General features: G+C 46.5%; 1 long non-coding RNA gene across 1 annotated transcript in view; it reads left to right on the forward strand.

Moving 5' to 3' along the window:
* Positions 1 to 814: 814 nt before the first annotated feature.
* The window catches only part of LOC125611545, a 24,734-nt gene continuing 9,249 nt past the window's right edge, over positions 815 to 16,299 (forward strand). The window contains exons 1-2 of the long non-coding RNA XR_007341751.1: positions 815 to 987; positions 14,445 to 14,609. This is a non-coding gene — a long non-coding RNA (uncharacterized LOC125611545). The remainder of the gene's footprint in view (positions 988 to 14,444; positions 14,610 to 16,299) is intronic.

Raw genomic sequence — 16,299 nt, forward strand, 5'->3', positions numbered from 1 at the left:
GTTTATATTTATACAACCGGAAAAGCAATGTGTGGTCTCTCCCAAACATTTGGGTGATCTTTGTAATTACCCAACAGTAGAAAAGGGCAGCTCTGGTTGGGAAGCGGGGTTATGCTCTCCTAGCTGGGGGGTTGTTTTTGAGAGGAGTTTCATTGCAGGCTCCATTTCCTCAGGCGCCTCCTTTCTCTGCCAGGACCCGTCGGCCTCTTCCCTGCCCACAAGGGCTGGCCTGCACGGTCTTTCTGGACATAAGCCAGTTCCAGCTAGTGCTGCACAAGCCCTGGTGTCGCAGTTCTGAGGGGCAGTTTGCAGGCCATGGCCTCCAGGGGTGCTCCCAGGACCTGTGTTCTGCCCCGAAGATGTGGAGCTGTGTGGCCAGTCTCACACAGGCGCTCTTGCAGTCCCTGGATACTCACAGTGGTCATTCCCCAGGTGAAAGTTTGCCAGCCCTGAACTCATGATGTTTCTGACGTCTTATGGTGTCACCATCAGAATAATTCCCAGCAAACAGTGAGCTGCAAAAAAGGACAGGACATCAACTGAAAAACAGCAGCTGAGTCCAGAAAGCAGGGCTTGTCTGCAGAGGAGCCTGGATATTTGAGGCTTGAAAGTTTGTTCTCTAAAAGCTGTTATGGTTTAGATAAGAGACATTCCCCAAAGCCCATGTGTGAGACAACCCAAGACCAATCAGAGATGATGTGATTAGATTATGAAAGCTGTAACCTGATCAGAGGATTAATCCTCTGATAGGGATTAATTAGGTAGTAACTATATATAAGCAGGTAGGCTGTGGTTGGAGGAGGTGTCCCTGGGGTGGGGGATGTGCCTTTGGGCTTTATATTTGGTTTCTGGTGAGCAGAGCTCTCTCTCTCTCTGCTTCCTCGTTATCATGTCCTAAGCTGATTTCCTCCTCCACTGAGACATTCTGCATCACCTTGGGCTCATAGTAATGGAGTTGGTTATCTATGGATTAAGATCTCTGAAATGGTGAGTACCAAATAAACTTTTTCTTCCCTAAAATTGTTCTTATCAGGGTTTTTGGTCACTGTGGTGGAAAAGGTGACTAAAACAAAAGACAACTGATCAATCCACCAGGTGTCTGGCACATACCTGTATTCCCAGGGATTCAGGAGGCTGAAGCAAGGGCATTTGCAAGTTCAAGGCCAGCCTCAGCAATTTATAGACCCTCAGCAACTTTGTGAAACCCTGTCTCAAAATAAAAAAAGGATTGGGGATATGGCTCAGTGATAAAGTGCCCTTAGGTTTAATCCACAGAATCAAAATAAAAAATAAATAGGCAAATGATTTAGATATTAATTTAGTATTTGGTGGGTGTGTTGAAGGATGGCCAATTAGTAGTTAAAGTGTAACAAGTGTTCCTAGAGGAAAAAAAAATCACTGACGTATTTGGATAGAGAAGAAAGGGGAAATGGGGGTAGTGATCCCTGAAAAGCACAGATGTGGAAGCTGGGAGAGGAGCCCCCAGTGAGGTGGGATACTGGCCTAGGTGCATCTCTAAACAGGGAACCCACCTGGCAGCGTGGGCTCCTTGGCTCATTCCTAAGACTCCACAGAAGTCTCTGCTGCAGTATCTGAGAATCATGGAGAATGTGGCATGTGCAGAAATCACAGCCACTGCTTCCCTTCCCACCACATGGAGATAAAAGCCCAGTGAACATCAGGGTTTAGTTCCTGGGATGGAGCTGTTTAGTGTACTTTCATTTTTGTTTTTGTTTGTTTTTCGAGCACCAGGGATCAAAATCAGGACCTCACACATGTTAGGCAAATGCTCTACAACACAGACACGCCCCAGACCATTTGATTTTTGAGTCTTCCTTTCTTTATTTTGGGGGGGGGGGTGGTACCCCCCAGGCATTCAACTTAGGGGGCACTCAACAGGGGCACTCAACCCCTGAGCCACATCCCCAGCCCTATTTTGTGTTTTATTTAGAGTCAGGCTCTCACTGAGTTGCTTAGCTCCTCGAAGTTGCTGAGGCTGGCTTTGAACCTGCGATCCTCCTGTCTCAGTCTCCTGAGCCACAGGGACTACAGGCATGCTCCACCGCACTCAGCTGAGTCTTTCTTTTTTTACCTTAAATTACATAAATAGGCTCTATGTAAACTTCCTTTTAAAGGAGGTGTAGTACTCCCCAAGGGAGCATGCTGTCATCTCCTTCTCTTTTGGTGGGCATTTTGATATGATTGTACATATTACTGCAGTAAGCGCCTTACTGCAAAATGACTTCCCACATCCTCCCACATCTTTTTTAAAGATACGTTTTGGTCCAAGTGGAAGATTACTGGAAAAAGCATGTGAAAAATCTGGAAAAAGACTTTAAAAAGATAAAGTCTGGTTCTTTTCAGGCTCAAGGAGGCCATACTCACCTCGGCCTTCTTGGTTTTACTGTTGGGTATGAATGTCTCCAGTGTCCCAACCTCCCTTCCTCAGGCCACCTCCATGATTGTGCCCACTTTCAAAGGTGGAAATCTTATTGTATAAAGTGGAAAAAGTAATTTGGGTGTGTTGGTGCACACCTGTCATTCCAGTGATTGGGGAGGATGAGGCAGGAGGATCATAAGTTTGAGGCCAGTCTCAGCAACTTAGTAAGACAATGTCTCAAAAAAAAAAAAAAAAAAAAAAAGAAAGAAAGAAAGAAAGAAAAGTGCCTGGGATGTAGCTCAGTGGTATACACCCATAGGTTCAATACTCAGTACCTCCTCACCCTCACTTGATTAATTAATTAATTAAAGAAAAATGAAGTTTATCATTTGCAGGAAAATGAAAGAATCTTGAAACCATTATGTTAAGCAAAATAAGCCAAACTCAGAAGGTCAGTGGCCATGTATTTCCTCTCATATGTGGAAGTTAGAGAGGAAAAAGGAAATGAAAGGTGGTGATGGTGATGGTGGTGGTGGTGGTAAATCTCATGAAAATTAAAGGGAGATCAGTGAAGGAAAGGGGCCAGGGGTGTGAGGAGAGAAGGAAGGGCGGGGGAAGTACTGTGGAGTGATACTTGGCTAAATTATATTGCTGTATGTGAGATGTACAAATATGTACCAACAAATCCCATCATTATGTGCACCAATAAAACAATGTGGAAGACAGAGGCTGGGGTTGTGGCTCAGCAGAGCACTCGCCTAGCATGTGCAAGGCCCTGGGTTCAATCTTCAGCACCACATAAAAATAAATAAATCAAATAAAGGTATTCTGTCCAACTACAACTAAAAAATAAATATTCTTTAAAAAATGTGGAAGACAAAAACATGTTATGAAAATGGAGGAAAAAAGGAAAGCAGTAGAAATTGTGAAGATCAAGGTCCTTTCTTTACCTCCTTTCTCCCCTACCTTCCTTTCAAGGACTGGAGGAGTCCTTTTTTCTCCTTTGAAGGTTGCAATGACTGGAGTTTCCTAAGGAGTGAGAATCCTACCAGGAGCTCTGGAGCGCAGCTGCTGCAGGACCTGGCCTCTACCTAGTTCCACTGGAACATCCGGGCTTGCTTCTCCGGGTGGTGTAGTAGTAGCTCTGGTCTTCACACCTTCAACAGTGGCCATGAGTCACAGAAGCTGTGTTCCATTCTTTGACACACAGCAAGGGCGAGGAGAACACCCCCCAAACTCCCCACAGCTGCCTTTACTCAGGTTCTATCAACCAGACCTGCCACTTGGTCATCCCCACTCCTTGGAGGCACAGGAAGGACCCCAGCTTCCTGAACAAAACTGGACTCTCTTAGCAAGGAGGAGATGACCATTGGGCAGGCTGCAATGGTGACCACTCCATTGAGACGATGGAGCCAGCCAGGTCTGTGGGTTTGGACAGTCATAATGGGAAGCCTCAGGATGGGCCAGTTATACAAATGGGGGCAAAGGGGAAGCAGCAAGAAACAGGGCTTGAAGGGGAATGCCAGAGGTGGGAGCAGGGCTCCTTAAATTCCCCGAGATGAGGACGATTTATTTCCTGTGGGCTGACCAAGTAGGGGTCAAGAGGATTCAGAGCTGAGCAGAAAAATGTATTATTGGAGTAGAGGGCTGGATGGGCCAAGCCTTGCCTCAGACAGGATGCTTAAGGAGTTCACCTCCCGTAATCAAACGGAAACGTGTTTTTCTCTTCCTGTTGTCTTCTTCCTCCTGCCTTCCCTGCTTTCTCTTTCCACCCTCTATCCCAACCTTCTTTACTTTTTTCTCTTTTTCCAGCCCTCCGCCCCTTTCTTTTTTCTCTTCCCTTTCTTCCTCCCTCCTTCCTGTCCTTTCGAGTCTCTTTCTTTTTCTCTTCTTTTTCTTGTCTTCTCCTCCCTTTCTCCCCTCAGTTTCTCTTTCTCTCTTTTTCCTCCAGATCAAACCTTGCACAAGTTACCAACTATTGACACGGAAGGAAGGTTACATTGACTTTTTTTTTTTTTTCCTTTTTAGTGTCAGGGATTCATTAGACCCTTTCAGATTTCTCTCTCAACATTAGCAGGTTTTGAAAAAACATCTTGTTTTTGTTTTCCACAGATGAGGTCAGGAAGTGCCTGAGAAATAATTCATGGAGGATGAATATTTAGTGCTTGATTTCTGTAGGAAACAGGGAGCAAAGGGACAGAAAACTGACCTGCCTCCAGCATGCTCCCAGCAGTTTGAAAAGCTCTGGCTCCACTACAGCTTCAAAAATAGCTCTGTTCACTCTGGGACCTGGTTGGGGGATTTTCCACAATCAAAAGCAGCTGCTTCATCTCATTTACCCATTAGGCTGACCTCTGCGGGGCTCGGGCTCGCTGCAGGCATCTCAGAGGCTGGAAAGATCTGCTCAGAGCGGCCTCGTTTGCCAGTGTAAAGCAAGTCAAGCTCCTTTGCAGCAACTGTTTACATTTGTTTTTTGAAATACTCCTGACTCCTCGGGGCAGCGATGAAGTCACTATTTGGAGCTTTCTAAGAATGTTAGTCCGGTCTCCATATCTCTCCACATGTTGCCAAGTTACTATGGACAGTGGATCTCAGGGGACATCCCTCTCTTCCTTCCCAATTTAGTTCAGAGCTGTGGTTTATTTTATTTTTATTCTATGGTTATTAAAGTAGAGCAGCACACAATTAAAATCCAGATGTTGCAGAAAGGATATGAAGTAAAAATAGAAGTTCCTCTCTTATGTACCCAAATTCCCACTAAGTCTTTTCTGGGGTGGCAGCCTTTGGTGGTACCCAATATCATTCTATAATTTTCTGAGCATATACAAGTGAGAGTGTATGATATCTATTTAATATGTATGCATGTCCATGTATGTACATTAGGCATACACATATGCATATATAGACATATGCTATACATTCAGTAGTGTGTGTGTAAAATACAGCATAGCTTTGGGCAAATTGACCTCTAAAGTTCTTGTGACTGAGAGGACTTGGAGCTGTTCTAGACTGTCTCTTTCTCTTTGAACATTTTGACTAATTGGAGCTGGGTCTGTCCTGCATAAACAAGGGAGAGAGTGGTTATGCATATTGGCTCTGGAGGCTGGTGATCTGGGTTCAGATTCCTCCTTCCTGCAAGTAACTTCCTGTGTGATTTTTAAACTCAGTAAACCTTGCTTTTCTCATCTGTAAAATGGAGGCACATTTAATCCTCCTAACTCAGAGGATTAAATGAGGTGATGTACACGAGATGTCAGCATTACCTCAGCTCAGTGGGTGCGGGTCATCGCTATTATGAGACCAAAGTATTACCAAGCATTTTCTTTCATCAACTCACCCACTCCACCGGCACATCCGTTTATTCTCTTCCCCTAAAAGTTGTGATAGCCCTGACTGTCTCCTGGTCCTTACCTATGGGACCTGCTTGCTCAGTACACAGAACATGAGATTCCTGTGGCCTGGCTCTTGCTTTGGGTTCTTTCTGAGTCCTCTGCCTCATGATGCTTCCTCTCTGCTTTTAGACATCTGCAGATCACATTTTGAGTTTGTGGGTGGCAGGTGCTCCTCCTAGAGTGATCCCTTTCATTTTGTGTCCCGATTCTCATGGGGAGCTGGTGTACAATACTTGCTGACAAACTAATATGTTGTTTTCAATACAAGCTTTCCACCTTGCCCTACCCAACCTCCACTGTTACTGATAAAGCACATCAATATTGAAGAAATGTGACCTAGAGATGTCCTTTTTTTTCAGGGGGCGGGGGCGGTTTGCTGGGGATTGAGCCCTTGACCTTGTAAAATGCTGGATATAAGCACTCTGCCATTGAGATAAATCTCCAGCTTTTTAAATTTTCTTTTGTTACAGGGTCTTCTCACTAAGTTTCTTAGGTTGGCCTTGAACCTATGAATATTGTGGCTCAAGTCTCTGGAAGTACAGGAGTGCACCACTGTGCCTGAATAGCAGAGGTGCCCTTCAAGGGGACATTAAAGACAGAAAGACAAGCCCTTAGGGACTGTACAACATAGTAAGTAGAAAAAGGAATGCCTTGGGATAAAGGTGGCAATCAAACAACATCGACTGGTATTTAGAAAATAAGGTGTGTTCCTTTGCAGCACATAAGAAAAAGGGTGACCTCAAACAGATCTGTGACACAGGCTGAGCACTTCTTAGTGGTGCATGTGCCCCTCCCCAAGTGCCTCAAGACTTTGGGGACTTCACTGGACTGGCTCCACAGTGAGATTCCATGAAGCCCCATGGGCAGGGGAGTGTGTAGTATCCATAGACAGTAGAGTTCCTTATTAGACTATGACTGTCTGACTGCTGTGGCTCCTTGTCACCCCACATTAGTTTAGTTTCTTCTGGTGGCTCAGGGTAAGTTGCCTGGGATGCCCCATAAAATGTATCCCATCAGCCTTTGGAATGTGCAGCATCCACCCACACAAGCGAGCCAGTGGAGGGGTTTACAGACTGAGAAAGCAGGCCTGGGGCTGGAGGCAATGGGGAACAGAAGCAGAGAAGTTGCAATGCAAACTGAGAATCCAAGTTCTGGTGATAAAACTGTAAAATTGCCTACAAATGGTGCAGGGTTTTTTTTTTTTTTTTTTTCTCTTGCACTCGTTTTCAATAAGTTGCTGGGGTTTTCTTTCTCCCAATTAAAAAACAAACTGAGCTTATCAGAGAACATTTGGAACCCAACAAAAAGAAAGAAGAAAAGGATTCTCCCCTGATCTCATCACAAAGAGATTAAGCAGTGGTTTTGGGGAGACTGATTTGTTCAGGTGTTGAATTACACTGCTTATATATTTTCAAGGTCCATCTTGCACAAACACTTACAGGAACCTGTGCAAAATGAGAAGATTCTTTCTTTGGTATTAGCAAGTATCTTTTTTTTTTTTTTCCTCAATGCTGGGGATCAAACCCAGGGTCTCACATAAGCCAGGCAAGTGCTCAGCCGCTGAGCCCAATCCCTAGTGCTGCAATCAACATGCTCACAGGAAAGTCTGGGTAACTCCTACTTGCCTGAGGGGTCTCACTAATGCTTATGCAAAGTTGAATCCTCAAGGACTACATTTGAAAGTGGGCCTCAGAGTAAATATTAAATTATGGCATTTACTTCTCTGAGGAACCCTCAGCCTGGCAGCCTTTATAGTCTTCTAGGCTGAGCCATGAGGTCTGGGCAGGAGAAAGGAGCTTGGTAAAGAGGGAGAGCTCCCTGAGATCCTTTTCCTGGAAATGGTGGTCCTTCTTCCTGTCCCAACATTACGAGGTCTCTTTTCTGGTCTCTGGTGCTCTGGTCGGAGTAGGATATAATCCAAAGGAATGAGGAAAAGCCACCCCTTCTGGTCCCTGGGAGCAGAAGAGGCCAAAGTGAGGCACAGGTGGGAGAGAAAAGCATGTGTCAAAGGACACTGGCTCCCTCCCCTCTGGGATCTTGAAGTCACTGCTTATCAGGGTACTGCCATTGTGGTGGGTGACCCCATTGGGACAGGAGGGTACAGAAAGTGGCTGGGCATGCTCAGACATAAGAGGGCCACTCCCCTGTTGTCTAGCACTTGAGTGCCATGTTGAAGGGGTCAGGGTGACATAGCCCTGCTGCCGGCCTATACCTGCAGGGCTGGGGCAAGAGCACAGATGGGCATGTCTCATTGATTTGAGGCTCCCACCCTGGCAAGAGGAGGGTTAGGGTAGGCTAATGGTGGGTCCCAGGCTGGGGACAGAGGGAAGATAGGGCTAGATTCAGAGAGGTCTGTGAGAGCTGAGCCAGCTGCCAGGGGAGTTGTGGTTACCCAGCTGCAGTCACCTTCACCAGATGTGGCTGCCTGATCTTGAACTTCCCACCTTTCAGAACCATGGGCTGAATAAACCCTCTTTTCCTTTATAAATTATTCTGTGGCATTTAACTATAGTAACAGAAAATAGACTAAGCCTGCTACTTACAACCCAAAATTCCTGATCCAGCCATCACTCAGGTGCTCAGCTTGGAGCCAGACTCCTGTAGCCACAGCCCTCCAATGTGGGTTAGAAAGGAGGCCTGCCTAGGGCAGCCCAGCCTGGTAGGTTCATGACCTGGTGGGTCTGAGTGCCCTTCATGCCCTTGGGCACCCTTGTCCAGTAGACACCATGCCTACATGAATGGTAAGTGGAATAAGAAATAGCTCCATTGATCCAACCTTAAACCCAGGGCACAAACCTTCACCCCTCTTCTATTTCTGAGGACATATAAGCAGAAGAGGCCCTTTGTCCCCTGCCCTCCCAATCTACAAGAAAGGCTATAGAGGGGAGAAAGAGACAGAGCATTTGGGAGACCACATTGTTGGAATGCTTCTTCTGATCCCCTCCCACAAGATTCTTCCAGGGTGTTGGGGTTGGGGGGTGCAAGCACAGTGGGCAGCAAGGAAGGATGTACCAGTAAATCCTGAGCACATTGGACATGTGTTTAGGCAGGGATCTAGGGGCTGGGGCTGGGACTGTATCTGTGGTGTGTAAGGGTCCTGAATCATCTGTGGCACGTAAGGTGGGCAGCACAGAAGTGAGCTGGCTTTCTGCCTTGCCAATGAGTCTCCCTCCTTCAATCAAGAAGCCCTGGAACCGGCAGCTGTGGGGAAACCAGTCAGCCAGAAGAGGTGCAAACCTGGAGCATTGGCCCTTGGGGGAGCCTGGCAGGAGAGACCCCAGAATTTAGACTTCTTTGAACTGGAGAATCATTGCCAAGGGTGTGAACGAGAAATGCAGTTTTTGAGAACAGAGAGAGAGAGAAATATGTGTAAGACCCAGGTATTTGAAGAGCCTGCATTCACTTCCTTCTGCGATTCTTAGAAGAGCTGAACCCAGAGCACAGGTGGAGAGGAGCTATTTCAGAACCACAGCTTGCCCTGCCCACTCTTCTTGGGGTGGGGGCGGGGCATGAAGCAAAAGTCCAGCCTCCTTACCTTGTCCTCTTAGCCTCTGTATTAGTCAGGGCTCTCCAGAGGGACAGAAGAAACAAAATATGAAACACACACACACACACACACACACACACTTTACTATAGATATTTACTATAGAGGATTTATTAGATTGGCTCACATGATCGGAGTCTAAATAGTCCCACATGGCATCTGCAGGCTGGAGAACTAGAGGAACTAATAGCTGTTTGGTTCAAGAAGCCGGAAGACTCAGAACAAGAGGAACCAATGATGATGCAGCTCCAGTTCGAGGCTGGAGAGTTGCTGATGCAAATCTGCCTTCAAAGGCTGAAGAATCTTGCATCTAATGTCCATGGGATATGGCAGCAGCAAAGGCGCACCTGCTACAGGAGAGTCTGGTGTGCATGCGTGTGAGCTTCCAGCTTCTGTTTCTTCTTTCTATCCATACCCCAGCCTACTGGATGGCACCACCCCAATTCAGGGCAGGTCTTCATGCTGTTTCCTGATCCACATACCAATCTGCTCTAGAAACATCCTCACAAATGCACCCAGAAGTGTGCTTTATCAATTTTCTAGGTGTTACTCAATCCAATTTAAAAGTTGCTAAAAAAGCTAATGGGACATGCCCAAATGTTGAAGAGGTACAAAAAAGAGGTTGGAATAGTAGGATGGAAATAAGTGATTGAAATGAAGCCTTCTAAATACTTTTTAAAAATTACTGTTATAACAATACAGTGTTAAGACGGAGGACCATGGATGTCAGGCCTCTGGGGTCACATTTGTGGCTCTATCCTGGTTCAGATATTAGAATAGACAAGTTACTCAATGTCTCAAACAAATATGCAGGGGTTCACATTCAACACAGCCCTCTTCAAACCCTCCCTTTAGGGTTGACATAAGGGTTAAATGCACTAATGCTGGGCATGGAGCCCCCCACTCCCATACCACATCTCACTGAAACTAGGCTTGTTATTTGAAAGATGGCTCTTGATTGCAGAGGTGCTCAGATATGAAGAAAAAAGAAAGCTTGCATTTGAAATCCATAAAATACTGCAAGAGCTCAATATATTAAAGGTATTACACCATTATTTCATTCAACACACATTTTCTTTTTCTGGGAAAACTAGTTGTGCATTTAAAATGTTGGCCCATGTTATTCCTTCCTTAAAATCTCATTTATCTCTGTTGTGGTTTGGATATTAGGTGTTCCCCGAAAAGTTATGTTTGAGACAATGCAAGAAAGTTTAGAGGTAAAATGATTGGATCATGAGAACATCAACCTAATCAGTGTATTAGGCTCCTGATAGGGATTAACTGGGTGGTAACTGCAGGCAGGTAAGGTGTGGCTAGAGGAAGTAGGTTCGTGGGACATGCGTTTGGGGCATACATTTTGTCCATGGTGAGGGGAGTCTCTCTCTGCTTCCTGCTGGTCATGTCCTGAGCTGCCATGACGTTCTGCCTCACTTTGGACCTAGAGCATTAGAGCCAGCCACCTATGGACGGAGACCTCTGAAACTGAGCCCAATAAGCTTTTTCTCCTCTAAAAATTGTTCTTGTCAGATATTTTTGTCACAGCAGTGAAAAAGCCAACTAAAACAACCTTCCCTCCAAGTTGGGGATGGATTCTGTGACTCACTTGTGAAGAACTGTACCTGGCAGAGGTCTTAGTGTGTGACTTGGAGATTAAGGCTTAAGATGGCCTTGTGACTTCTATCTGGGTCACACTTTCTCTTGGATTGTCACTCTGGGGCAACCTGGCTGTATACATCACAAGCTTCTCCATGGTAAGGGTGATGCCCAAGTGGCAAGAGACTGAGACCTTTAGCCAACAGCCTCATCAGTGAACTTGAAGAAGGTAGATGGCCCCCAGAAAGCCATCAGATGTGCAGCCCCAGCTAACAGTTGAAGGAAAGAGAATGTGAGCCAGAACCACCAGCTGGGCCTCTCTGAGTCCCCCACCCACAGAAACTATGTGATGGTGCATTTTGTTTAAGCCATCAAGTGACTGGGTAGTCTTCATGAGGCAAGAGTGTACTAGTCTCCATGATAAATCCCCTCAATATACACATAAGGCCAAATATACACCCAAACTATACTTATGTAAACTGCCCGCTTATGCTAATACATGAAGAGACTCAGAACTTTGGAATGTTCCTTAGCAATGAGGAAAGTGTTGTGAAGGACACTAGTATGGGCAGGGGACAAGAACTCAGGCTCTAGCCAGTAGGCACAGGTTCAGGGCACTGAGAGAACTCCTCACTAGCCTCCCTCTACACAGATATTGCATACCCACCAAGTGTCAGCTATGGTGTGAAGTCACAGTCTTTGACCTTGGGGGAGTTGTTAGCTCACTGGGGAGACAGATGAATGAATAGCTAGCACAGAGAGATTAATGCCCTGAGCAGGGATGTACACCGTGGAATGGGAGCACGAGGAGGAAAAGTCAGGCATTCTCCTGGGGTAGGGGCCAGGGAGTCTTCACCTCTGTAGGCTCTTTGGGTCCAGAAGAGAATGAGTTTGAGAGACCTTCCTGGAGGTGGGCTGTGTAGGCTGTGGCAGGGGGAGACCAGGAGGTCTGCCTGACTTCACAGAGGGTGCCAGGTCAGGGGAGGCTATGACCTTCGTGAGGAGGGCCAAAGGCAGCCCTGGGAGGGATTTGAAGAAAGGGTGGGAGGAGCGACCCACTCCCTGCATGTTTTAGCAAGAACAGAAGGGCCCAGGGCAAGGGCGGGCATGGGGTGAGAGGCTTCTGCAGGCAAGATGTGGGGTGCAGGAGGGAACTGAAACAATGTTCAATGTCATAAAGAATGATAGTGAAACTGAGCAGGTTTCAACTTTGAATTCACATAGAAATCCCCTGTTTTCTATGTCAAAGGACTGTCCTAAACACACATATCTCCTCACATCCTCTGGCCTTTCCACGCCATTCTAGAAAAGGTGTCTACACCATCTTATCAGATGGAGAAGGAGAGAAATATTTACTGCAGGATCATTGCTCCTTGATCTTAGTTGGCTTTAAAGAAACATTTAAGGCATGGCCTATTGGCCCCCTTCATGGATGAGAACACCAAGGTGCAGTTACTGAGGCCTGGGGCAGAGCGGCAGTGTGAGAATTTAAGCCTGCTCTGTGTGGCTGCAGTGTGAGGGTGGCCAGGGGTCCCCAGGGGCTCCAAGCTCAGCAGTATCTTTTTTTCTAGGACAAATGCACTATATGTGTGAGTGATAGGGGGATGTGGATGAAAACTTCTGGTGCCAATAGGCGCACCGGCCTCTGACAGCAGAGCATTCAGCTGACAATATTTGAAAATCAGGTTTTTAAATATGAGGCAGCCCTCAATTCTATGTGGGCAGATGTAAGGCAGGTGGAAGGTAGTTGGTATTGACAGCAGGGAGGAGACATTATTGTGGTCTCTGCACAGCCTCAGCTTCAAGTCATTGTCCCCAGGCTTGGTCAACCTGAGCTGGTAAACTGAAGTTTTTTGATTTTTTTTTTTTGGTACCGGATATTGAACTCAGGGGCACCCGACCACTGAGCCACATCCTCAGCCCTTTTATGTATTTTATTTAGAGTCAGGGTCTTACTGATTTACTTAGCACCTCACCATTGCTGAGGCTGGCTTTGAACTGGCCATCCTCCTGCCTCAGTTCCTGAGCCATTGGGATTACAGGCGTGTGCCACCATGCTGGCTTCTTTGTTTTTAATATTAGTCTTTGCCTCCTTTTTTCTTTAAAAAGTAACATCAAAAAGATAACATATCAGCGCCCAAGAAAAGGAGGAAGGAAGAAAAGATTGAGACCTCAATCAACAACTTTTCCCCTCTAATTTTTATTCACTGCATTTAGCTTGATGTCTGAGGCATGAGGGTCTAAAGCCTGGACCATCTGGCACTGGTTGTGGGAACTTGGACAAAGTTCCTAGTATCCTAGTTTCCTCTTCTGCAAAACAGAGATAATACTGCTTCTTCATAGGGTCACGACGGGGATTCAAAGATAGTAAATGCTGGTCGTGGTGGTGCATGCCTGTAATCCCAGCAACTTGGGAGGTTGAGGCATGAGGACTGCAAGTATGAGACCAGCCTGGGAAACTTAGCAAGACCCTGTCTCAAAATCAAATAAAAAAGGGCTGAGGATATACCTCAGTGCTTGCCTACCATGTGTGAGACCCTAGATTTAATTCCCAGGACCACTGCAAAAAAGAAAGAAAATGAATGTGAAATGCTTATACCCTAGGCCATCATAGCTGTACCATATCGAGTCGACATTATTATTATTATAACTATTACCTTTGACACTGACCCCATTTGTGTTCCTTAGGGAAGCCCTCTTAGGATTACCTGGACTGGGTACTGGGTTAAGGGAGAAAGCATAGTATGTTTAGTTCAGGCTGGTGTCATGGGTGAAGTTCTTTGCTGGGATGCACAGATAGTTTAGCTAAGTGTACAATCATCTCTTCTTGGCAAATGAGAAGTGCCAGCTGCTGCCTAAGAGGTGTGTGTTGAAGGATGGTCTGAGTCAGCTTGAGCTGCTATAACAAAATACTACAGACGGGTTGACTTGAACAGAAGGTATTTATTGCTCATCATTCTGGAGGCCAGAAGTCCAATACCAAGGTGTTAGCATGGTTGGTTTCTGATGGGGGCATCTTTCCCACTTGTACATAGCCACTTTTTTGTTGCATCCTAATGTGGAAGGAGAATGGTCACTAAGGACACCGATCCCATCATGAAGGCACCACCTTCATGACCTCTTCTAACTCCAATCACCTTCCACAGGCCCTAACTTTTAGTACTGGCACCTAGTAGGTTGCAGCTTCAACATATGGATTTTTTTGTTTGTTCGTTTATGGTGCTGGGGATTGAACCCAGGGCTTTGTGCATGCAAGGCAAACACTCTGCCAACTGAGCTATATCCCTAGCCCAACATATGGATTTTGAGGAACACACACATTCAGTCCACAACAGGTACCCATTTCCCAAGAGCTAGTAAAGTCTGCAGGAAAGCGAATGCTCAGGTAGAATGATTTTTCACCTGGGGCTTTTTTTCTGCGTTCTTGGTGTGCCACATAGGCTTCCCATGGGGACAGCATTGATGTGTCTTCCCTGCACATCTGCTTCATGTGGGTGACATAAGTTTATCCCTCTCCATATTCTCTGGTGACAGCACTGTCATGACCCTACTTCTGCCAAGAGAAGACAGAGCTTCATGAGCCTTCCCTACTGCCGACTGTGGTGTGAGTGCTTCTGGACGCTGAACTTCACATGCTGGCCTCCAGGGGTCCCTGAGAAGGAAGATGAAGGAGCTGTCTCTGTATCACGTTGGAGCCTGGTGACTTGTTCCCCCATAGCTTATCTGGAATCTCACTAATTATAAAAATATTGGCAATGAGCTCATTAGGCCTGGTCCTCTGAGAAAAGCCAGGTGAGGGGTGGATCCACCAGAGCAGCACTGGGTGGAGGGTATTTGTTTTTGACACAGAGGAGCTGCAGTGAGAGCTGGTCATGAGCTGACTTGGAAAAGCTGATGGCCTCCGACAAGTTTACTGAGAGCTGGGGCGGCTGCCTGGGTGGAAGGTAGTTTGTGGGTTTGCGTTGGGTTGTCCCATCCCATGGACAGGATTCAGGGAGACTGGACAGAGCATGAGAGCCCAGGGAAAGGGCTCAGAGCCAAGCCAGGGAAGGACAGAAGGAAAGATGGAAGGAAGTGAAGCTGGAGGAGTGAGGAGGGAGGCAGGGGCATTCCCAATTCTGACCAGGGACCTCTAGAGTCACCCCAGTCTCCCCTGGGGCCCCCTCCAGGAGTGAATAATTGGGTTGTAAAGTAGCAGGAACTGGACTTGAGCCTGGATGGGGTGGGTCACAGCAGAAAGAGCCAGTGCGTTCAGCTTGCACAGGGTTTGGCCCCTTCAGTGTTCCTGTGTTTGACTGAGTTTACTGCCAACCTTTAGCAATCAGGAGACTTACAGAACCCAGAAGTGTTGCTTCTTTTTCACCAAAAGCCATTCTGGTGCCCGTAGTCCACCTTCCCAAGGTGACAGCTGCCTGTCCTTTGAGAAGATAGCAAATCCCCAGCGCAGGCAGTGAGCGCTAGATTAGACCAGCGTCCTGTCCTGCAGGCCAGTGCCTTTATCACAGAGGCCCCAAGTTCTAGGGACCTTCCTCACTTCAGGGTGGAAATTCCTCCTGGCCAGGTGCCTGCTTCACTGTGGGGATGCCTTTCTGCTCCTCCCGTCCCAGCCTGGGGACCAGGAGTGAGTTCCAACTGCTTGAGTCTCCCTGGCTGTCACCAATGGACTGTGTCTGAGGGGAAATGGGGCTTTTTAACAAAGCCAGTCATCCAAGAAAAGCAACGCCAAAGATTCTATAGTTGAAGCAGCTCTGGGCTCCATTCCCGCTTGGTTCGTCACAGGCCAAGACGTTCCCGTTATTTTATTTCAAGGCTGTGTCAAGCAGAAACACTTTCCAAGTCCCCGGCAGCCAGCCGGTGGCATGGAATGCGTCTTCCTCCCGCCTTGGCATTAACTATGGCTGTCACTGAGAGGGAAACGAACCACCCTGATGCCTGATTGCCTCGGGGCTCTGCCTGAGTTTGCGCTGGAGGACTTGAGGCCTGGGCAGACTCATCTGATGTGGAAGAGACGATTTAAAAACAACTTTTTTATGTTCAAATTTTCATACATAGAAAAAGCCAAGTTTAGAGATGGAGACACCATGGTACATGGTCTGAGTTCTAGATGTGGTAGCCTCCAGGCCTCACTGCTCAGCACCTGCCCAGCCACCTCCTTCCTTGACAGGTCAGCGTTCTCTGATTTTAATATTCAAAAGCCATTTAAATGACTCATGAAAGAAACTAGTAACAAAAAAACTTTGAAGACCCAGGCCCAGTACAAGAAAGCAACCACACAGTATCTATTGAACTTTATGTCCTTATCCATATAATATGGTATTTGTCAGTCATCTGGTCATCTGTCAGTCAAATAAGCAGTATATATATACTATATATATATATCACATATATA

This window comes from Marmota marmota, unplaced genomic scaffold (genome assembly GCF_001458135.2).
Source record: "Marmota marmota marmota unplaced genomic scaffold, marMar, whole genome shotgun sequence".
In the NCBI taxonomy this organism is placed as follows: Eukaryota; Metazoa; Chordata; class Mammalia; order Rodentia; family Sciuridae; genus Marmota; species Marmota marmota.